This window comes from Taeniopygia guttata, chromosome 5, assembly GCF_048771995.1.
Source record: "Taeniopygia guttata chromosome 5, bTaeGut7.mat, whole genome shotgun sequence".
NCBI lineage: Eukaryota > Metazoa > Chordata > Aves > Passeriformes > Estrildidae > Taeniopygia > Taeniopygia guttata.
Window position 1 is genome coordinate 31,036,106 of NC_133030.1, and position 22,341 is coordinate 31,058,446.

The window sequence follows — 22,341 nt, forward strand, 5'->3', positions numbered from 1 at the left end:
TGTATTTCCCAAATCACCTTCTCTATAATCGCTCTATGTCTGTTCATTTGCTACCTGTGGTTTTCCCCTTTATAAAATACTGTGGCAAATGGCAATTATGGTCTAAAGTATTGCAGATCACAGCCTGCCCGTGTGGCTCCATGACCCAGTGTTTTCATACAGAATAAAGAAGGGAAGCAGCACCCATCTTGTTAATTCAGCTTTTTTTTTATTGCATACTAAGTAGCTGATGCTAAGCTAGGAAGTGATAAAGACCAGAGAGGCGATAATGTCTAATTGCTCTAAGTACCTGTTGTTAACAGTAGTGAGGAATGAGAAAAATCCCTTAGTTGAGCAGGGAGAAGGACAGAGGTGTGAGCCTGGTGTTAAAACTCCTAAGTGCCTAGTTCCTTTTGTTAAAACCTAGTCACTTGACCTATCACGAGAAGAATTGTGCAGGCTTGTATTTGACATCAGAGAAAGGAAATATTTGTACCAAACCTCCCAATACAGTGCCCAGAAGGATATTAATATATTAAATTATTTGAAGTAGGGATGTCCTAATTTGATAGGCCCTTCTGTTTTAGCCCACTAAACCATTTAAATCAGCTAATAGCCACAGTCTTGATGCTTGATTATATGTTCTTCCTGGTAGAGGAAGAGAAGCTCCTGTTGGTTGGCTTCAGCCACTGCCAGAGCTGGAAGGGGATCAACTGTCCTAATCTGGCCTGACTGCAGGTCAGTCTTCTTAACTCCTTAACAAGCTGATTTCTGTGGAGAAAGCAAAGAAGAATGTTAGGTTTGTGGTTACAGTCTGCTGTGAGCAGGCTACCTAAAATATGATGGGTACTACTTTGCTTTAACCAGGTCTTGAAGCAGAGACTTTCCTTGCTTGAAGAAGGCCATCAGTGAAAGGCCAGCAGATCTGGGTACCAGAGAGTACTTGAGCTGTGTACTCCCTTTCTCTCATGTGCTGGCTAATGGAGGACTTCTTTTTGTCTTTGAAAACTGTGACAGAAGGTCAGAGCATAGCCATACAGTTGCTTCACTTGAGTTATAACAAATCAATTTCAGCAGAACCTTGTGGCATAGACTCTAATAAAAAACAGGCAGTCCAGGAAACAAGTATGTGTAAGTTACTTAACACTGTAGTTTTTGACCCAGCAATGGCCTAGAACATGGACAAGACATTTGTAGTGCATTTAAAATGGTTACCATACCTGATGCATTAATGAGACTTTCACTTCTGCATCAGAAGCCTGCTGGGATCAAAGCCCACTAGCCACAGTGGCCATGGAGATAATGTGGCTATCAGATTTTAATTTATTTGGAAGCTGGAATTAGTGTAGTGGCTCAAAATAGCATTTAATCAAGCTAATAAGCCTAACAAGGAGGGAGATCATATCAGCCAGCACATATCTTTATTCACTCCCTATTTCACTCCTTTATTAATACCTCCAGGAATTATAGGAATGGAATTTTAGTCTGGAAACATGGAGGTCATTTTCTTGGCCTTTAAATTCACTGAACGTAGGTCAGTTGCTGCATTTTGCTAGCTCCTCTTTGAGGTCCAGGTTGTAGCAACTGTAGAAACCTGGAAGCAGTAGTAGGTGTGTTTAATATTTTCTTCCTTCTCTACTTTCTAAATCTGAATGCAGAAAAATAATTTTGAGTAAATATTCAGGCTGCAAACAAATTTGAAGTGACTTAGATCTGAACTTTTGGCTCCAGACCCATAATGCTGCTATTCCAATGAACAGTTTGCTCAGCCCAGTTTGGAAGATGGGTGGGTAGGATGTTTGGTACAGTTTTGCTGACCCAGAGGGCAGTGTTGCTTGGTACAAGGCTGTCTGAAGACACTGGGTCACCAAATAGCCAGAGCATTGCCTGGCTAAATATTTGAGTCTGCCTCTTAGATGCCTTGCCACTGAGGAGGATCCACCACGAGGTGTTGACTTTCCCTACACACTGAAGCAGGGGAGCCAAGAGTCCATCAAGCCTAGTACAGAATAGAGAGGACAGCAGGGAGACTCAGGCAATACAAAGGGAGTCAGAAAGCAGCAAGAAATTAATGTGCTCCCCACTTCAGCCTCTGTTTAAATCCTTGCCTAGGAAAAGTGGATTTTGGGCTCTAGTTTCCATGCTAGTGTAAAACTCCTACACCAGTGTGCCCATGTCACTGCCTTAAGCTTCTCAGTCTTCTCATGGAGTCACTTTTATAAGATTTTTTGACTCATGGAGGAGAAAAATTATTTAACAGCATCTTGCAAACATGTAAGACAGCACTGAACGTGCCGTGGCTATGCATGTATGCCGAGGCTCTGCAGAACTGCAGGCACCAAGAAGCACTGGTCTGTGTAAACTAAAGGAGAGCAAAGCTTCAGTTCATTCTCTTAGATTGTTCTCCATCACATGAACTTAAAAACTCGCATTGTGCAGCAGCAGGCGATCTGAAAGCAGTTTGTTGGTTAGCCTCCCAAGGTGTAGCAATGACTGAATTAATCTGAGGGGCATTGGATTACACAGCACCCCTGAGATCAAAATGTAGGAGAGGCGCTGCCACCTACCAGATCCCGAGGGCCAAGGATAAGGACTTTCCCTGGAAACTAAATGGAGAACAGGTCTTCACTTAGATATAACAACATAAAATAAATTGTCTCAGGATTGTTTGTGAGAGGCTTTCCCTAAAATATATGGGACCAAAAAAGCTGAGTTAATGTGAGCTATACAGAACAAGAGGGAAATGGGTCCTGCCAGCGGTCTTGCTTATTGCCTCTGTGATTCTTTCTAGACTAACACAGTCAAAGTTTCCTTACTCACTTTTGGGTGCACAAGAGCACCCAAGAGCACACTCTTGGGAGAACAAGAGAATGTGGGCCAAGATGAGGGTTATTGAAACAATGCCATTATTACTGAAATGAGGTTCTATGCAGAGTGTGATTGTGTGTGTACGTATGGATGTGTTTGAGTGTTGGATAGCTGTGAATCAAGCCATATAATATTGGATGCTGTCATCTGTTGAGAAGGGAATTGATCAAATCTCAAATATTTGATTATGCTGCCTCCTTTTCAATACATTTGTTATTTCTGAACTCCTGCCCCAGTGAGGGCCAGATATAACCTAAGCAGCTAGAGTGGAATCCTATCTCTCTTGTTGACTAAAAGGATCAATCATCCCAAAAGCTTTTTTTGTTTTTTTTTTGTTTTGTTTTGTTGGGTTTTGGTTTGGTTTGGTTTTTTTTTTTTTTGGGGGGGGGGGTTTGTTTTTGTTTTTGGTTTTTTTGGGGTTTTTTTTTTTGGCAAGATGACTGAATACTTTTCTTCAAAATGATTTTGTATGGAAATAAATGTTAGGTTCTTGAAGGTATGAAAATGTAGAAGAATGATTGACCCTGCTGCTTTATCATGTCTAAGCAATAAAGAAATCATTAAGAGCCAGAAGCAAAAAATGAATTGAGTTTTAAAGGATTTTCTTTTTACATTAGAAAGAGAACTCCTATCAAGTCATTCATTTTAATTTAAATTTTCTCTCTTTAAATTGTTTCTTCTGTTAAAAACTGTTCAAATTCATATGGAAATTTGTCTGTGTCTTGTTTTAGAACGTTTTGAAAAATACACAAGTTACCAATAGCTAGTTGATATGCAGAAAATGAAGTTATGCAGTGGCCCTGCCACTGGCAGCAGCTGTACTGAGTTAAGGCTTGGGCCACGAGGTCTACTTTGGTAGGTGCCTTTGTTGCTTGCTAAGTTACTTGCAGACTACCAGAATTACAGCTATTTGCCCTGAGCCTTCACAGAGTGTTGCCTGTGGCTCAGGAAGGAACTGGCTATTGAGAGATGCTGTGGTCTTAAGCTGGTATTCAGTGGGCTGCAAAGCCTCTTTGCAAAGTCAGCGTGCCTAAACTTTGGTAGCACATGGAAACCTAGAGTCCCTTATCTATGAGTGTGTTAGGCACAGCGCTTGATATCAGAAAGGCTGTCCACTCCTTTTATATAGAGACTGCTGGAGCAAACATATTAAGTCTGCCTTGATCAGCAGTGAGATACTGTCCTTCCCTTCAGGATTTGGGCAGGATGTTGTGCAAGTTGCATGTTGCCTCTCCTTGTCTGCTTCTCCCCAGAGAATCCCACAGGCTGCTTTGTGCATGGCTGTGTCTGCACCATGAGTCACTGTGAGCCTTGGGCTGTCTCCCAGAGTGTGCTTAGTTTGGTAATGCTGGTCTTCCAAAGGGCTGCCATGGCACTGTGCAGTGAAAAATCATCCTCCTGTTGGGGGCTTCAGACACTTTCTGTCAGGGGGCTCATGAAATGCGTGTCTTTGTGTGCCTGTGGTGGCTAGAGGTGGTCCTGTCTGGATCAAGGTCCCTTTGGTGCTGTGCCCCAAGGCTGCTGGTTACCAGCTGCCCAGGGCAGACAGCACATGCTCGTGCTGCTACCCTCTCTCCTGTGTGTTGTGCCACCCTTGTTTGGTAGGAAGATCAGTATCGCTTCCTCCTTTTCCCCTCCTGTCCACCAGGGCTTGGACACAGAAACCCTGGTCTAACCCCTTGCTCATTCACCTGCCATGATGGCTGATGGCTTCTTCCAGCAGATCCGGTGAAGGTGATAGTGGAGAAAAGGGAGTGTCAGTTTTCTGGTTGAAGGATGTCACACTGAGACTTAGCATCATTAATTGGCCTTCCTTTTTGCCATGCAGCACTTGAGGAAACTGTCAACTTAATTTTTAAATTTGATCACCTACACAGTCATGATTGTGTCATTTTAAGGAGAATGCTATTATTGATACTTAGCTCCTTTGCTTGGTATTTCATCAGTAGATCTCATGGCACATTGCAAAGGAGATTGAGTGACAGTATTCCCATTTTGCAGATGTGGAAAAAATACAGAAAAAGTGACTTCTCTTCCTTCTGGATTACCCAGCAGGTAGAAAGCAAAGACATGAATAAAAACTGATCTCCCTGAACTGCTGACCTGTGCTCTATCCAGAGAAGGTCTGTGTGGATCGAGCTTACAGTTTTCCATTACTCAGGACCACACTGAATTTTTGCAGATTCACTGACCTCTCTCCAGCTGTTGAGAGTCAGGATGGTACAGATGTAGGCAGTAACTGGAATATCTCACTATTCCCCCAAGCTGACAACAGAAGCTGCAGTTTTGGATGTTCATTTTCCTAAATTAAATTTTGGCTACATGACATGGAGGTCTGCTGCATCAGCAGACTTTGCTTTATTTATATCAGCTGTGATGACTCCAATTAATGACGAAGGTAATAACAATATTATTTTGGTACTTTAGTCTGAAATCTTGTTCAATAGCTGTCATACACCATACACTGACCCTAAGGCTCTGAGTTCTAAGAAGACAGCCTTAAAAAAATTAAGACTCATTAGTGGGATTCCAGGCAATGAGAATTTGTTGTGTGCAGCTGATGCTTTCCTTCTCTCAGGAGGGAATGCTTCCTTCCCATTAGAGCCTATTGAGTTTGAATTCTCTAAACTTTTCTCTAGTTTGTCTCTAATATTGGGTAAGCACCTTCTGGCTTTTTCCTGCTTCTACACTTAAATTAGAAGTCCTTGATCCCTATTTTAGTTCACATTAAGGGAAAATAGTAGCAGATGCCCTCCAGTTAAGCAAACTTACCCCCGCTATTTTGCCAGTGGTAAAGGCTGTTGTATTTGCTTTTTGCTGTGAAATTCTCCTGTCTGTTTTCTTAGCAGTATCTGAGCTGTATTTAATTTAACTGATTCCTTTACATACATTCACAGACGCTTTTATTTCTGCTGCAGGCTGTCCCACTATGAGGTCTAGGTGATGTGACCTGCAGGGGATTAGTGTAAGGTGTCAGGGGACTGTTTCTGGAATGTCTGTAAAACCAGCCTGCAGAAATGTGAGACCATGACTCCACACTGGGAAGAAGAGAAGCCCTGAGCTGACCTTTACCTTCCCAGATAGTCCTGTTGGCAGGTGTCTGAGGGATATACTTGCCCTCTGTCCATGAAGGACAAACAACATCCTGTCTCAGGGATTGTGACTTGCCCAGAGGCATTATGTGACAGTGTTAAAAAGGAGAGGCCTGGGACCTCAGCTGAAAAATGAGGCACGAGGCAGAGATCAGCTCTTCAGCAGCTCCTGGGAAGCTTATGGATTCTTCAAGAAGGCTCTTCAAAGGGACATTCTGGGGTGTATCATAGAGGGCAGTGATATTCCTAGTTTAGGGCAAACACAGGGAAATTAACCCTGACAAATGCACAACCAAGTTTTAGGTTTAAAAAAAAACAAAAGACCAGAACTGATCCAAGACAAAACAAGTTTACTGTGGTTTTGCCTGCTTAACTCATACTGACTTATGCCTTACTGAGTGACGTACCTTTGCAAAATGAGTAACTTAGAGATCATGCTGTTTACACACAGGATTAGAGGCACAGGTTGTATTTGTTTCCCGCATGTAAAGAAGAAGGAGAAAGCACAGTTTGAATGATGCAGCTTCAGGAGATTAAGAAGAGATGCTGGTGGCAAGGTTGATGGACATCCCATCATAGGTGCCAAGATTTTGTTTTTGAAAGCCAACAGTGGGAATACTACTTCTGGCATACTTATAAAGTGTCTGTGACTCTGACTTTTAACAAATCAGACTGGCAGTAGAGTTTGTGTTAAGTATGGACTTACCCTTCTGTAAATGAGATGAAGAGAACAACACCTGATTTACCTGTTGCTAGCAGTGTGTTTGGTTTTTATTTACCTCATCTTAGGAAAAAAGGTGATAAAAGAATTTGCTATGCTAGCTGATTGAAGCACCAGGGACGAAGTTCGTCCTCCATTTAGCTTTAGTGAAAACAGCAGATTAAAGCTAGGAGGAGGAATGTGGACTCATACATATTTACAGCTGTCTTAGCAGATGGGCTGTGGACAGATGAGGCCCCTCAAGTCTCTGCCTGGGTGCTGGGTGCCAGCATGTATTGTTGAGAGCATTTCAGCTGAAGTCAGCCCTGGTGTTAAGCAGGCACTCACTGCTTCCTGGGTTGGGCCCTTTAGGTGGATTGTGCTGGAAGGGCAGTGAGATGGAAGTCTGAATATCAGATAGGACCAGTTCTTCCTGCCAGGCTTTGCAGAAACTACCCTTAGGAGACATCTGCTGAGGTGCCACAAAGCCTGAGCAGCTTCATGTGAAGCATGGTGCAGCCCCAGATCTGGACTGCAGTAACTGGAAACCCTCCTCTGAACAGCACATTCCTGACAGCCTCTGCTTATCCTGCCTCTCTTCTTCCACATCATCATGTGGAGACCTTCTGGGTGTTAAAAGCAGACCAGGACTTGATGCTGTACTCCATGTGAGCAAAAGCCATGGCTCTGTTCTCCTGCTCCTTCTGTTAGATGGTGGAAAATCTCCTTTGGTGTTTCCAGGTGCTGGGGAAGAAAGAGACTTCTTCTCTCTTCCCCATTCACCTCTCCAAAGAGTTTCCAGGAGTGGCTGCTCCTGACTGTGCTGTGGCTGTTTGGCTGAGTGTGTTGTTGACGGTTTATCTCCTGCTGCACTTCTTTACTGCTCTATGTAAAAGTATGTTGTTAAAGAGAAATGGGTTAGGAATTACCTTTTGTGCTTCTGTTTTTCTTTCCATGAGATCAGCAAGCCAAATGTGTCCTATCAGAAAATTACCTACCTGAGCACTATGCTATTTCACTTTTATCCTTTAGAGAAAAAAGGGTGATAAAGTGATCAATATTTAATGTAAAAATTTTGCTCCGCTTATCTGTGCTTTACCTGTCTTCCCTCTTGGGTTGGTCTCTCCTTTACCTCATCTGCTTGAGAGTTTTGATTTAATACTGCTATCTCTGTTTCCCTTCATAAAGACAACTAGATCAGAATGCTATTTAGGAAGGATGTACCAGGACCAGTGAATTGACTTTGCAAGATATCAAATGCTATGTTTTCTAAGACATAGAATGAAAATGGTTACTTTTGGGATGGGTTGTGGTGGGCTTTGGTAGCTCACAGTAGTTTTCTCATTCTGTGGTGTAACTGGGAGGAGCGAACATGTGAGCTGGCAGTTTTTCCCAGATGTGTCCTGTTAGCTGACACCACCACCACTTCCGAATAATGCAGAAGCACAGTGAGCAGACTATGTATGAACAATAATTGTTTGCCTAGTAGCTGGGCTCCCAGGGTTTCATCACCTGGATCCTGGAGATTAGTATCTGAAAGCTGTGGCAGAGTGGAGGAGCCTAGCTGCTGCTGGTGTGGGAGGCTGTAGCACTGGGAAAGCACGAGGAGCTGTGCACACTATCTCAGTGGCATGGTGCCTGTCCTATTGGAAAGTCTTAATTTTCTATGATTAGCAAATTCTTGACATAATTTTCTTTCTTGCTCTTTTTGTGGCCTGAGAAGTAGAGCAGTGCTAGATATGGTCTGTGGGAGTAGTAGATCCCCTCTGTGTTCCTGTGCAGTGTTTTTGGCCATCCAGGAGCTGGAGGAGGTGAGGTGCCATGGTGCAGAGACATCAGGGCAGCTGGGAGCTGGGTTTGCAAGCCTAGTGCTGCAGCTCCCCTGGAAAGATCTGAGTGAGTCCAGACTAAAATGAAGTGCAAAATTCAAGGATAAAATAGGCCACTGGCTTTGGGTGCTCAGGCAATGGAAGCATGGCCAGCCTCAGGGGAAAAAGCTGCTTTGTTCTGGGGTCACTCTGTCTGTCTCTGAGGGACCAGGGTGGTCATTCATAGCTCTGGGGCATTAGAAGGCAGGACAAGTGGATGAGCAGGTTGAGGGAGGATCTTCCCAGCATGTGCTGTATTGACTGACGGCCCTGAATTCCCTAGCCTGGGACAAGGCCAAATGCCTTTGGAGACAGCTTCTTGGAGTCTTTCTGAAGAAGGCTGAGATTCCCTCATACACATAGCCTGACGTGTCATATCTCATGTGGCGCCGTATTTCCTGTGCCCACTCTGGGAATAGAGCCCAGCAGTTACCTGGGCAGGGAATGGTGACTGCTGTTGGCAAGGGATTTCTCCCTTGTGGTGCAGGACAGGCAAAGGAGTTTGTCAGGGCTGTGAGGTTTTTGAAGGAGAGGAACAAGTATGTAGCATCAACAAACTTCTGCTAAGGGTACCTTTGTTTCAATTTGATGGAGGGAGATGATTTTTTGAAGTGAATTGCTGTATAAGGTAATGGCCTGCTCCCTGGAGAGAACATCTAATGGAATGAAAGGGTATCTCTATCTTGTTTTGGGCGGTGAGAGCTTCCTCGAACCGCTGCCCAGAATACTTGTGAGACACCCTATAATTCAATTAGAAGTACCCTCCAGGGAGCATATAATTATATCATATCTATGAAACATAATGACAGTCCCCTCATATCACATGGTGAGCAACTGTCTGCTGCTGCCCAGAACCTTTCACCGGTAAGGAACTAATCTGCTTAGCACAGATTGAACTCGGTGGTGTACAGCACTTACCCAAATGCTTCTGAAGGGAATCCCTGCCAGCAGAATAAACCCGTTAGCAGCATGTGAGCATCACTGCACCTGCATTTCTCTTCCCAGCCTTCAGACCACTCCAGCCAGGGCTGCTCACCTCCACCTTTGCCATCTTCTTTAAAGCTTCTTGGGGAATTTTAATGATTGGGAAGTTTTCTTTACACCTTTAAATTTGTCTTTTTGCCCTTTTTTGTGAGCTTACAGTGTAAGCTGCAGGGATTGAGGTTCATAATAGGCAGTGTCCTACCTTTCTGCTGATAGTTTGTAAGATTTTAATACAAGTTGGGATGTTCTGGGAAGAGGAGCAATTGTACTACCAGTTGAAATTAGTTTCTCTGATGTGAACCACAGCATTGCAGCATCTCAGAAGGTTTTAGACTAGAAGTGAAGTGAGGAAGACTGACCACCATGTAGAGGACTTCTGTGGGATGCTGTAATTCCAATTGACTCTCACAAGAGACATAATCTTCAATCAATCTGCAGAAAACTGTAGAGGGAGAGCAGGGTGGGGTGTTGGTGTGACTTTAAAGTACCCAAAGAAATCTTGTGGAGGAATTTCCTGACCCACAGTAGAAGTCAGCTGGGAAACAGCATTGTCTGCCTTGTGATTGAAGAATACCCCTAGTCCAGAGAGGACTGACAATGCTCTGCCAAAATTGGGCTGCCCCAAATCCTGCTGTAGTTAGTTCAGCAACCTCAGATGGCTCTAACAGAAAGTTCATCCATCCACATGAGTAAACTCATCTACCTGTCAAAGGATTGTAGTTGCTGTAAGTACTGTTGAATTGCTGTCTGTCAGCCTCCAAGTGTCGTTTTGCCCTCAGATCCCAGAGCTCTGAGTGAGCTGGGCACCGGAATATGAGACAAAGACCGTTGAGAGATGATGGAGACAGTGGATGAGCAAGGTTTCCTCCCATTACGAAGCAGGAGAACGTCATGCTGAACATGAAGACAATGGATTTGAGTCACAATGTGTGTCCTTGACTGGCATTTTGGGGGTGAATAACCAAAGGTGGAGCCGAGTTTTTTTTAGATGGCACTAGGGTGCAGCATATTTTTTAGGAAGGAATTCTTCACAGAAATGGTGATTGGATAGTGGGCAGGGAGGTGCTGGTGTAGTCATCGTCCCTGGAGGTGTTTAAGGAAAGGCCAGTGGAACTCAGTGCTCTGGTCTGGGTGACAGGGTGATGTCACAGGTTGGACTTGATGTATCTCAGAGGTCTTTTCCAACCTAATTGATTCTGTGATCCCTGTGTGATTCTCTGCTTGGGGACAGTTCCATGGGGAATCACTGACCATCAGGGCCCTGGTGGGGGTGTGTCCAGGGCTCAGAGGAGCTCTGCTGTGAATTGCTAAGTAATCTGGAGAAAGCCAGATAGAGAGCATCATGGTTGGAATGTGAAATGGATGGGAGTTCCTTGCTAAGAACCATGAGGCCTTTGTCTTCTCCTCTAATGTGGGGCTGTGTTTCCTTCTGCAAGGCCATCACTTCAACCAGGGCTCCTCAGTCAATGGGAATGTCTTGGAGATTAATTCATCTCCTATATTCTTCTCCACTAACTGGTAGGAAAGGACATTTCAGTTTTGCTGAGGCAAGACAAGGGAAGGAGGAGCTGATCTTTGCTCTTTCTGCTGTCTCTGCTCCCCCACCCTAGAAAAAAAATCTAGCACTTTGGAGCCTGCTTCCTGCTTCCACTACCTACTGCTAGTGAATGCTTCAGGAAACTAGGAGGGCATCTTTCTTTTTCAGGCAGCACTGCTGTTGACCATGACTTGAAGTGAAGGGAAAACCAACATTCTTCCCCATGTTTATCTTCTTCTTGGCATCTAGGTATCTGTAATGATGATCCCCAACTCCAAACACTGCAGCAAAGCAAGAGTTTTGGCATGAAAGAAAACGCTGAATCACTGTGTAAATCCTGGTGGCTCTTGAGCACCATATCCTTGTCCAGAACAGGAGACTCAGATAAACACTTGGGACAAGCTCCCACTGGTTGCATTTGACTTGTGTTTTCACCACAGCTCTGGAGTAATGCTCACTGCTCATGTGGATTCGTTAGCTGTCTGTTCCTAGTGAAACTCCTTTTACCAGCTGGCTCATGCTTCACTTGGCCCTAGGAACAGTTGCATGCTTTTTCTGTAATGAGGAGGTAGGACAGTAGCACAGTCAAGGTTATCTGATCTCCTGTAGGCAGAGCACTGAGAGGCCCTGAGGAATATTGAGGTAATATTATTTGGTTGCCCTGGGCAGTTTCTCATAGCAATTAAAGATATTTTGTGTTTTTATGTCTCCTTTTGTATGGAGGAATCCAAAATTACTCAACAAATTGAGCAGCAGAATCATTTTATCTACTGAGAAAAAGCGAGTGCCCATAGGTATGCTGTGTTTGGCAGCCAGTGGTCCTTTGAGGTACCACAGGGCAGAGGATTGCCAGGACCAGGAGGTGCCTGTGCTGGGCAGGTCTAGGGGCTGGCATGGTCAGCAATAGGGTACCTGTTCTGTGAGGAGGGTGTGCTGCTCTTGGGGAGCATGTAGTGAGCCAGGTGTGAGCACTTGGGTGCTGAGAATCCTTCAGTGCTGGATGGGTGACTGGAGAGTTTGTGTGGTGCTTGCTTGAAAACACAGGCTCTGGAGAGCAGAGTGGTTGACACAGCTGGGATGCAGGGACTAGAAACCAGACAGTTTCTTCATTAGGAATATAGATCTGCTGCAAAAATCACAGGCTTCATTCCTACATGGGCACCAGGTGCTGGGGAAAAAGCCTTCCTGGGATGACCTGCCCAAGGTCACCTCTGAGATGCTTCTGTTGCTATGCCCAGATGGAGCACTGATCCGCCTTGGGAACTCCGATAGGTTGGTGGGCTTTGTGGCATGCTGTGGCACTGCTGACACTGGCTCCCACAGCCATCTCCAAGGAGCCCGCTTGGGTCTGAATGTCAGTGATTGCTGCAAGGCTCCTGCAGGGATGTAGTGTCTCACCCACAGAGCCCTGCCATTTAAAGCATCAGCCTCTTGCTAACCCCTTAGCATCTGTGGAACTGTTGATTGGTTTCTACCTTTTTGCAGCAACTGGGCACACCATTCCCTCCTCTCATGTACATGTCGTGGTTTTTGTGCATGGAAGGTGATGCCACTGTTTCCTCTGCTCATGCTGCCTGTATTGACCCAATAAGAACTTGTTGCCAGACTCTGGTGAGCACCTCTGAGAAATGTGGAGACTGAAGTCCCATCCATAAAGGTGGCAGGGTCTCCCAGCCTGTTTATTAGCTGATGTCAGGGTGTGTGATATGGGTACATGCCCACCTCAGCTTGTGCTATAAGCCCCTATTAACTCAGTCCTTTCACCAGAGACTGTTTGGGTACTTTAGTAATTTTAAATTGCCTTTAGCCTTGACTAAACTGAGAACCTACAAGGAAAAGCTTTTTTACAGTGAAAACCAGCTGGGAGTAGATGTATGCTAGATTGTGCTCTCTCCAGCTGCAGAAGGTGACTGGGAACAGTCGGCATGAGTTTACTATAGCAGATCATGCCTGACTGACCTGATGGCTTTCTGTGGTGAGATGCTTGAGGTGGTGGCCATGGAGGGAGCAGTGGGTGACATTCATCTTGGCTTTTGGTTTTTGATGTGTTCTCCTACAGCATCATTATAGCTAGACTGGGAAGATACAGCTTTGATAGGTGATACCAAATGAATTAACAGGCTGTCTGGTCCATCAGACTGAAAAGGTAGTGGTCAGTGCTGTGAGGTTTAATCAGTAGCCAGTTCCTAATCACAGCCTTGAGAAGCCAGTGTAAGAACTGGACAGTTCAGCATCGTAATCCATGCCAGGGATGATAGGGTAACATGCAGCCCTGTCCTGGTGAGCCCATGTGCACTGTGGTCCATAGGGAAGGTTGGTATGCTGGAGTGTGGGTTGCTGGCCAAAGGGACCTTGGTGTACAGCAAAGGACCAATGGGCCTTGGGAAGGTGGGAGAGAGAAATGCGGATCTTGTACCTGGGATGGGGTCAGCCACTGCCCTGCTGCAGGCTGGGAGCTGGCTGGCTGGGAATGGCTCTGCAGGGAAGGAGCTGTGCTGCAGGGAGAAACTGCTTTGTTCATGCCATTTAAGCAAATCAAGATTGAAGCAGTGCGCTGATTTATCAGCAACATATAATTAACCAGCAATCAGTGAACTATATAAGGATCAATATCAGCAACACGGAAGAAACCACAGTGCTGTACACCTATGTAATGCTGGTGTTCAGCTACAAATTTCCAAGAATCCTTCTGTAACTGACTCCCAGAAGTTAGGCTCATACACAGTTATGTGCCTCCCTGGTGTTCCTGTCTCAATGGCAATTGGTGCCTGGGGTGAGCTCTGTGAGACTCTGGTGGTCCCTGTGGACATCAGTCAGCAGCACAGCATGTCTTAAATATTAGCCAGAGTTGTCACTGCTACTGACTTGGTATTTTGCAGGCAGTGGCAGAGGTTTATTCCTTGTAAAAGATGGAAGCAGCTCTGGCCCTCATTGGGATGTCAAGGGAAGGTCTCCTGGGTTGCCCACCTTCTCCCCTTGTCTGGGGAATGTTCAGGCAAAACTGGTAAGCTTGAATTTCCCACACAATGCCCATTTTGTGATTTTTCTCCCATCTGAAGTAGGTGAGTGCTCTTAGATGCTGACCAGCTGAGGTGCTGATTACTAGACATGTAGTAGAGCTGGGGAGAGCACAGCTCTACAGTAGAGCTTATATCCCAGTCTGGCAAGTGTACTTCTTGCTGAACCTCTGGGAAGTGTTAGGTAATGGACCTTTGCATGGTACATGTATTGTGTACTCACCATGTGTTATTCATTTTCCATCTGCCCAGGTGTACATGGCCATTGTTGGCTGCTGGAACTAGCTGAGCACATGCAGCAACATCTTCTCCAGGTGCTCTGTTACTTTGACCTTCAGATCTAAATTTTGAATGTCTATCACACATTGAAATTATGGGGCAGAAATAAATTCCACTTGTCTATGCCCTGTGTGATACTGGCTGGAGACCAGTAGTGGCAACCCCAGAACAAGTTTCTCTTCCAGACACTGGTGGTGTAGCAGATTTGGCAGAAAGGGATAAAAAGCAGGAGAAGCTTTCTGGAAATAATAGTTTTAAAAAGGGCTAAAGACAAGGAGGGAAGAAGCATCATCTTCTTTGTATCTCAGATAATATGTATTTTATGTGAAGTACACAACAGGCAGCCTGGCTGTCTTTGAACCCTGATGTCTGGTTGAAATTTTTTTTCCTTTTAACATTCAATTTTAAATAGAGTAGTCCTCTGAGGGCCTGAGCTCAAGCATCTGAAATGTAGTAGAAAGACTCCTACAGTTAGAGCTGGTGGAGGGAGTTGCATTAACCATCTCTTTGCTGGTATTTGCTGTTTTGTTGGCAAGTTACTTCCATGTAATTTGGACTTGATTGGTTGGAAGAGCACAAACCATACAGTCATGACAGCTTATTTAAAGCTTCCTTTCTCAGGCAGTCCAGGTGTCTCTAGATGGCTGTGTGCCATGAGGACATGTCAGTAAATAGCCATGAAATTGGGCTATTTACATGAGATTTTAACCAAGGTCTGCCAGGACTGAAGTACAAGTAGGGACTGAAATATTTAAGTCCCCTATGGGGTAGAAGGACTTTATTTTCCTAGCTGAAAGGGTATGGAAATTTCACAGGCCCAGAAGACCAGTCTGTGAAATATTTGAGAACCTCCGTTTTTAGAAGTGTTTCTTTGTGAAAAATGGAATTAAAGGGCAGTTCATACTCTTTTGGCTGCATAGCATTTTTGTTCCTTCTGGTGACTTGGAAGCACAATAGGAAGCCATGATAAAATGCAGTAATTCCTACTATAAGGGTTTTTTTTTTTCCTGCAATTGTCCCTGCTCTCCCTGGATTTCAGTCAGAGCAGGAATTTGGCTTTTCCATTTGCTTTCTTGACCTGGATGGAGATTGGGAAATTTTCTCTCAAGCTGCTTGTTATTGAGAGGGTTAAATCTCAGTGATTTGTCTTGAAAATGTGACATAAGAGATTAGATCTAGAATCCTATTTTGCTGGTGCACTGATAACAGGATCTTATCAGCCTGCCACTCTTATTTGATTACTAACACTTGCTACTCTAGAAACTGAAAAGGAGAAATGGGAAGTGGCTATTGATTGGCAATCAATAGGGACTGAGGTGCTTTCATCAGCCCCAGGGAAGGTGGCATATTCACCTGCTAATTGCAGCCTGCAAATCCCAGGGGGGGGTGCTCTGGCATGGCATAGCAGCATGTTGTATTACCAGACCAATGCTTTAAGGGATCAGTCTTGAAATTAGTACTTTTTGGCACTGTGCCTGTGTAAGCTGTGCCATCCAGTGACAGAGCCACCCACGCTTCAGCCTAAGGTTAGGAGTATTGACTGAATTCATCAAACATGCCCTGAGAGGATGCAGAACAACTGGATATTGTACAATGGGGCTAACTGTGATTATTGCTTGAATACTGATTCTTCATTAAACAATAAGGGATTGTGCCGTTGGGAATAGGACCACGCTTCCATTTTTCCTGATGGAAACCAGATGGAGTTTCATAATATTTTTCCTCTTTCTTTTTCTCTGTGTATGCTTCTATATCCATCTTTTATCTCCTCTTCTTCTCTAACCCTCTGTTTCTCAATCTGTGTGTGTTTTACCTCCAAGTACACCTCTGCTTCATATGCTTTTAAATGTCCTTGGAGAAAGAAGTCCAGATTGGCAAGTAATGCAAATACAAGAAAAGGTGAGGAACATCCTACATAATGGTGGTTTCACCTCCGGTAAGCAAGCTGTAAGGTTTTACAAAGGGCAGTTTCTCACAGAGCCCTGTGTGTTCAGTAAACTGTGGTGGATACAGACTGGGCCACAGGTCGTCCCTAGCTCCTGATGACTGTGAGAGGGGAGACCATCTCATTCCCTTCTGCTCATTCCTGAATTAGACTTGATGCTGGACAGGGCCTCATGCCATTGCTATTATCCGTGGAGACTGTGGAGTGCTGCACCTTTGACACAGGACCACTGCAAACAGAGATATTGCTGGGCCCAGATAAATGGTTTTTAATGTTCTTTACACGTAAGCAGGATGGACATTTAATGGCACTTCTGGCATCATGTGGGGATCATAACTTAGTTCGGTGTGAAACGCAGACTTTGGACACATCTTATTTCTGAGATAGAGGTTCATGAACAGAATGTGTTGTTGCAGCCACTTCTGCTTTGCTTCTCCTCAGCCTGCCTCTCCACTGTTAGCATGACTTTTTGTTCTGTAGTAAACTGCATGGACCTGAGTGTAGCTATGCTATGCCCCAGTGAGCCACACAGGGCAGGCTGCCTGAAGTGGGAGCTGGGGCAGGAGGCTTGCTAAGATGACCTGCAGGGGTGCACCTCAGTCCAGTGACCTCCTGAATGCAGTTGTCTAGGGTGAGGGTGTTGCTTGTCCAATGAAAAGTGCTTTTGTTTGAAAGCCTTCCCTGGGATGGAGAGGAGTACCCTTTGTCTTCTCAGTCTCCATTTAAACTCAAGAGGGGTGGTTTAAAAAAAATACCTAGTTAAGAGAGTATCCCATTTGCACTAGTGAGCCCTAGAAGTCAATAATGCCAAGTAGAACATTAATATGGCCCCCAGTGTGTGTCATTATAAAATGATATGTAACGACACAATTATAAACTGTTTATCTGATAATGAAATATACTCTGTGTCTTCTCAATGCAAAGGTTTATATGTGAAACATCTTGTTGGATTTTTGCAATCTGCTGTACTCTCACTAAATTAATTATCCTGATTCTGCTGTCTGCAGCTGAATTGACCTGTGCCTAATTCTCTCTTAATTTTTACTGAGCCAGTGGTCTACATCAGAAGAGGCTCCCTTTACATTAAGAGAGTTACACTGGCGTAAACCTGGCAAAATAAAATAAGGAGATTGTCCCTCATATAGGGGTTGTCAGCCTTTCTCAATTTTTGCTGCCTTCAAAATATTCTAGGGGAATATATGAGCCCCTTGAGAAACATCTGACTTTGTTTTATAGAGTACAGCAATCTTGTTTTTTTCCAGTAACCTTTCGTGAATCCCTCAGGAGCAGTCCGCAGTCTGCCATCAAAATGGCAGGCTGAAAGCCACTGCTCGAAGCCTTTTAGGCAAAAATTCCCTTCCAAGTCAATGGCTGTGTATTATACCATTCACTGTCCATTAGCACTTCACTGTGGAGGGTGAAACAGTTAACTTCGGAGCTATTTTAGCTGCAAAACTTTGGTGGCCTAAATAAGCCTGCAGCATTTCTCTCATTATGTGCTGTTATATTTAATTTCTTGTATGTTGTGTAAGAGTAGTGTACTAAGCTCTTTTCTCATTAGGGACTCTGGGAAGTTTGTTCTGTAGAACATAGAGATGCGCTGTACTGAGCAGCACTGACTGATAGATTATGGCTTCATGGGATTTAAATAATGAGACATGGCTGCATTGTTGATATCTGCACTGTGTGTGAAGAGTAAGAATTGCTTTTGGGAAAGCAACTCTGTCATGCCATGGGACAAAAAAAGTAATTCTGCCATCACAGTGTTCTTCTTGATATTGCCCCTTAATTTGGTTGATGTAGTTAGGTGTGCCAGAACGCTGCTGTGCTAAGGCCGCAGGCTTAAGCTTCATTTTCCATGGCAAAACCAAATCATGCTTTTAAGTGGGGATTTTTTTTTTCAAATGCTTGAGTACAGATATCTTTCTCTTGATTTACTGTTGCAATCAAGAAACAAGTGCTTATCCTGCCACTACAAAATAATAAAATAACATTCAAATGATAGCAATAGGCTGGCATTTAGAAACGCTCTGCGCTGACCAGAGCTGGTGAGGTAGAGCATGACTGCAGTGGTTAATAGCCATTTAAACACCCTCCAGCTCTATGGGTGCCAACTGTGTATTTGGAATGGTAGAGCACAGGCTATGGTGATGCTGCTCTTGAGGAAGCATGTGGTGGCTCTGTAGAGGTGGTGCTATGACCAGAAATGGTAGAAAATTTTGAAAAGGAATGCAACCACAGTGTGATGGTCCTGGTGTCTAGGTGGATGGCTATACCGTGAGCACAGTCAGACTTGAGTCTCTCAGAATAAGGCTGAACCAGTTCTACTTTTATTGACTGAGGCTTTGTCTGCAGACATTAGTTAGTCTGTTAACTCCTTGTGTGAGTGAGCTCATTCCCAGGACCTTACTCTAGTTTAATTGCCTTTACAAGAAGATTAAGTTAAACTGAACTGAGGTCATGTTACTTCAGAGCATGAGCATCAACACAGGGCTTTCTAATGTCTTAATTTCCCATTTGTAATTAATTCAGCTTAATTTTCCAGAGCATCCCCAGATAGATGAGGCCTTCCCAGTGTTGCTAGATTATATTTTTCTTAAAAGGTGTTGAAAGCATGTGTATCTCCTCATGCTAAACATATAAGATGGGGATACAAGACAGGCTGTGGTAGGTCCTGATTTCTCAAAGAAACCAGCAAAGACCGCTTGGAACTGCTGTTTAGGACTGTGCCATTATACAGGGGCACCCAGTAGCACCCCCAAGCTCTGGCAACAGTGGAGCTGCATGGCAGTGTTGGCTGTGGAGCAGCCAGTACAAGCACAGCTTGGATTTTGGATTTCAGGCTGACCCAGATGTGTTGCACTGTACTCCCAACACCCACCCCTTGTTGCCAAAAAGAAATCACCTTTATTATGGCTTCATTTACCATAACTGAGTAGACCAGGATTAGATTAGACATAATTTCTGTTGGGATTTTCTTCCCAGTGGTGATGCAGCTGAGCATCTTTTCTCATTCTGGCCATTCTCACTTACTAGTAAGTCCTTGTAGTGGAATGGTAAAGGGATGTATCTAGTCCTGCCCAAGACTAAGGTGTGCAATTTAACTTAAAGACTGCAGCAGTGGTTTGACTGGCTAGACTTGGTGAGCTGGGAGCACTTGCAGGGCAGCTACTAAGGCAGCTGCAAGCAGGAAAGTCTGTTTCAATCTGTTGCTAAAATGCCTGTGGCTACTTTATGTCTGTCTGTCTGATTCACTTTTTCAACCACTGCTGTGTAACATAAGATGGGGAAACTGGTCTCCTGGACCTGCCTGTGATATGCTGTGCAGCTGTGGGCAAGCTGCATTACTGCTCTGTGCCTCAGTTCCCCTACATGGAAAATGGGGGTAATGTAGCAGCCATTACATTTTCTAATGCTGAAATATCATGGAAAGTCTCTTGTCCCTGGTCACTGCTTCCTTCATTGCTCTGTTCCAGGAAGCCTAGGACTAAGCATCTCTGCCCTAAAAGGGGACATGTAAGAACCGTCAGAGTGATTTTGAGGAAGACTGGAACTGACTCAGAAGACCCATGGGTGGGGATAAAGCTAAAGGCATCTGTCCTGCACTGGGTGCTGGTATGGCAGGATGCTGGCTTCAGCAGAGCTCTGTGTAGGGTCAAGTCCTTACAACTATCCAGCGGCATGGACTGCAGTCAGGAGAATGCAGAACTAAATTCATGTCAGACAGTGCATCTTCAGTGTCATGGCCCCCACTGGACTGAGCATTTCTTCCTTCTGAGGAACTAATATGTTTTTCAAGTACCTTCCTTGAACTGCACATTAGCTCACAGCTTAGCACCTTTTAGTGGTAATGGAGAAAACTATTCACTTGGCATTGGGCTGAATGGTGGCAGGGTGGCAACTTGAAGCATTGGGAAAGACCCTGAAAGGTTTGGTATGAACTCCCTTGTAGAGAGGTGTTCTGCTCTAGCCTGCTGGAGAAGAGATGGTCCCTGAGATCTGCCCCTTCCCCATGAGATGGTGGGAAAGTGATGGGCAATGGTACACTGGCTCCTCCAGGCTTGGTAGCTGCACTCATGCTGTGGCAGTGGGCTTTTTCCACTGCACATGGGCTCCCTGCCTGTGGCAGAATGGTTGGCATGATGTTGGCTGCATGTTGTGGTGTGCTTCCTGAGCTGTGCTGCTCACAGGGAATCAGGCACCATGATGATACCAGACTTTAAAAATTAGTATCTGTTCCCTTCTTTTACCAATTTCTCAGCTTTGAAGTTTTCCAAGGCCTGGTCTTCTCTGTGTAAATTGCTTCTGTTTCTGCAGGCAGCATGGGTAAACTATTCTGGGTTCCCCGCAAACAGGATAGCTGTGGAAAAACAGACTGCAATGTCTTCTGGCTTGTCTGTCAGCACCAGGCTTTCCTCTGTAATTACAAGGTCTTTATTACCAGGGAAAGCAGACAAGGTCATGTCTGACTCTCAGATCCGAGGCTGGCTTTGCAGTAGTGACAGTTAAAAGTAAATAAATAAAAATATTAATATTTTGATAATTCATTCAATCTTGTTTCATATGAAAACCATTGCGGGGGAAACCCAAACATGCAGATAAATACCAACAACAGCAGGAACAACAAAAAATTACAGAATCCCTCTAACACTGACCATGCTCTGGGTAGCTTAATGTCTCCCCTTCTAACACTTTAGTATTTAAAACATCTAATTAGCAAAGCCGTGCAGTTACAAAGGAGACCACCAGTCATCTCTGAACCTGATGCCTGTGACTTGCTGGCAGTGTTTGCAAGGTCACCCATTTTCTATCTTTGCCACCCTGAAACCTGACATAGCAGGGAGCATCTACCATCCATTTCCCCATGCCAGAGAGCGACAGGAAAGGTGCACTGGGAAGATGAGCATCATTACTGGTGGCAGCATAGCTGTGCTGAATTATTGCCTATTGTGTGGGGAGTGGAGATTTGCTTTTGGAATGTTGGGCTCTAAGTCATCCATCTCTTTCTTTTAAAGGTGAACTGAGGAGCTTTGCATGGAGGAAAGAACTAGCCAACTATTTAAGAGCACAGAAAGCTTTGAGCGCTTACTTATTGAAAATGAGGACTGAAAATCACCTCCTCCTTTATTTACTTTTTGCTTTTGTCTAGTGAACAGTACCAAGTCAGTGTTGGAAGGGTTTAGAGTATTACCATGATGAGCTTTCCAAGGGTACTGCCTGTTCCCTCTGGTTCTCTTGAAATGCAGTGCTCCTGGAGTGAAGTTGTTTCTGTATCTTGAGATCTTTGAGATGGGATGGGGCAGCTGATCAGCACAGCCTCAGTGTGTGCTCTTAGATATGCTTCATCTATCCTTCAGGGTGTACATGTTACATGTTGATTACATGTTTCTGTGTTGTCAGAAAATGCAGATTTCAATGCACATCTGCATCTGAGGCAGGATTTGGGGTGCAGAATAGCTTTTAACCAAGACTTGTGTGTCGCCTTACTGTATGGAAGTCCAAGCTTGAGTTAGAAGGGGTTAATCTCAGGGAACATCTGTTTCTATGAATGTGAAAATCATAAAAAGTAAAATGATTCTTAAATTATCCTAGTCCCAGCGTGATGCTCCACAGTGGAGCCACCTGCCCTGGTTTAGGAGATGACAGCACAGGGACCCTGCTGCAGACAAGAAGAGCTGGAGGAAGGGAAGGAATCTGCCTTGCAGCCTCCATAAGAGCAGCAACTTTGCTCTTCAGTGGCACCTTCTAGCATTCCTTAGAGATCTTGCATCCTGTTTTGCAGATGAAACTCAGGCAGAAATGCAGTTTTGTGAAGTCAAACCATAAAGCTCTGTGGAGGGAAGAATGGAACTAAAATCTCTAGGACCACAAGGGCTTTTCTCTGCTACACTAGTTTCCCTTCTTCCTCCTGAAGGAATACATTTTCTCTTTCCTTCTTCTCGGGCCTAAAAGGTTTCTCTTCCTTCTTCTTAGATGTAAAAGCACAGTGGTTAATGTGACATTACACCATATATGTCATCTGTCCTGGGAGAAGGTTGGTGGGTGCCAGACTGGGCATGAGGAGCCAGTCTG

General features: G+C 44.5%; 1 protein-coding gene across 7 annotated transcripts in view; it reads left to right on the forward strand.

Annotated features, from left to right (window-relative positions):
• SLC8A3 (solute carrier family 8 member A3) overlaps nucleotides 1-22,341 on the forward strand; it is a 112,806-nt gene that overhangs the window by 22,771 nt on the left and 67,694 nt on the right. The window lies entirely within an intron of this gene.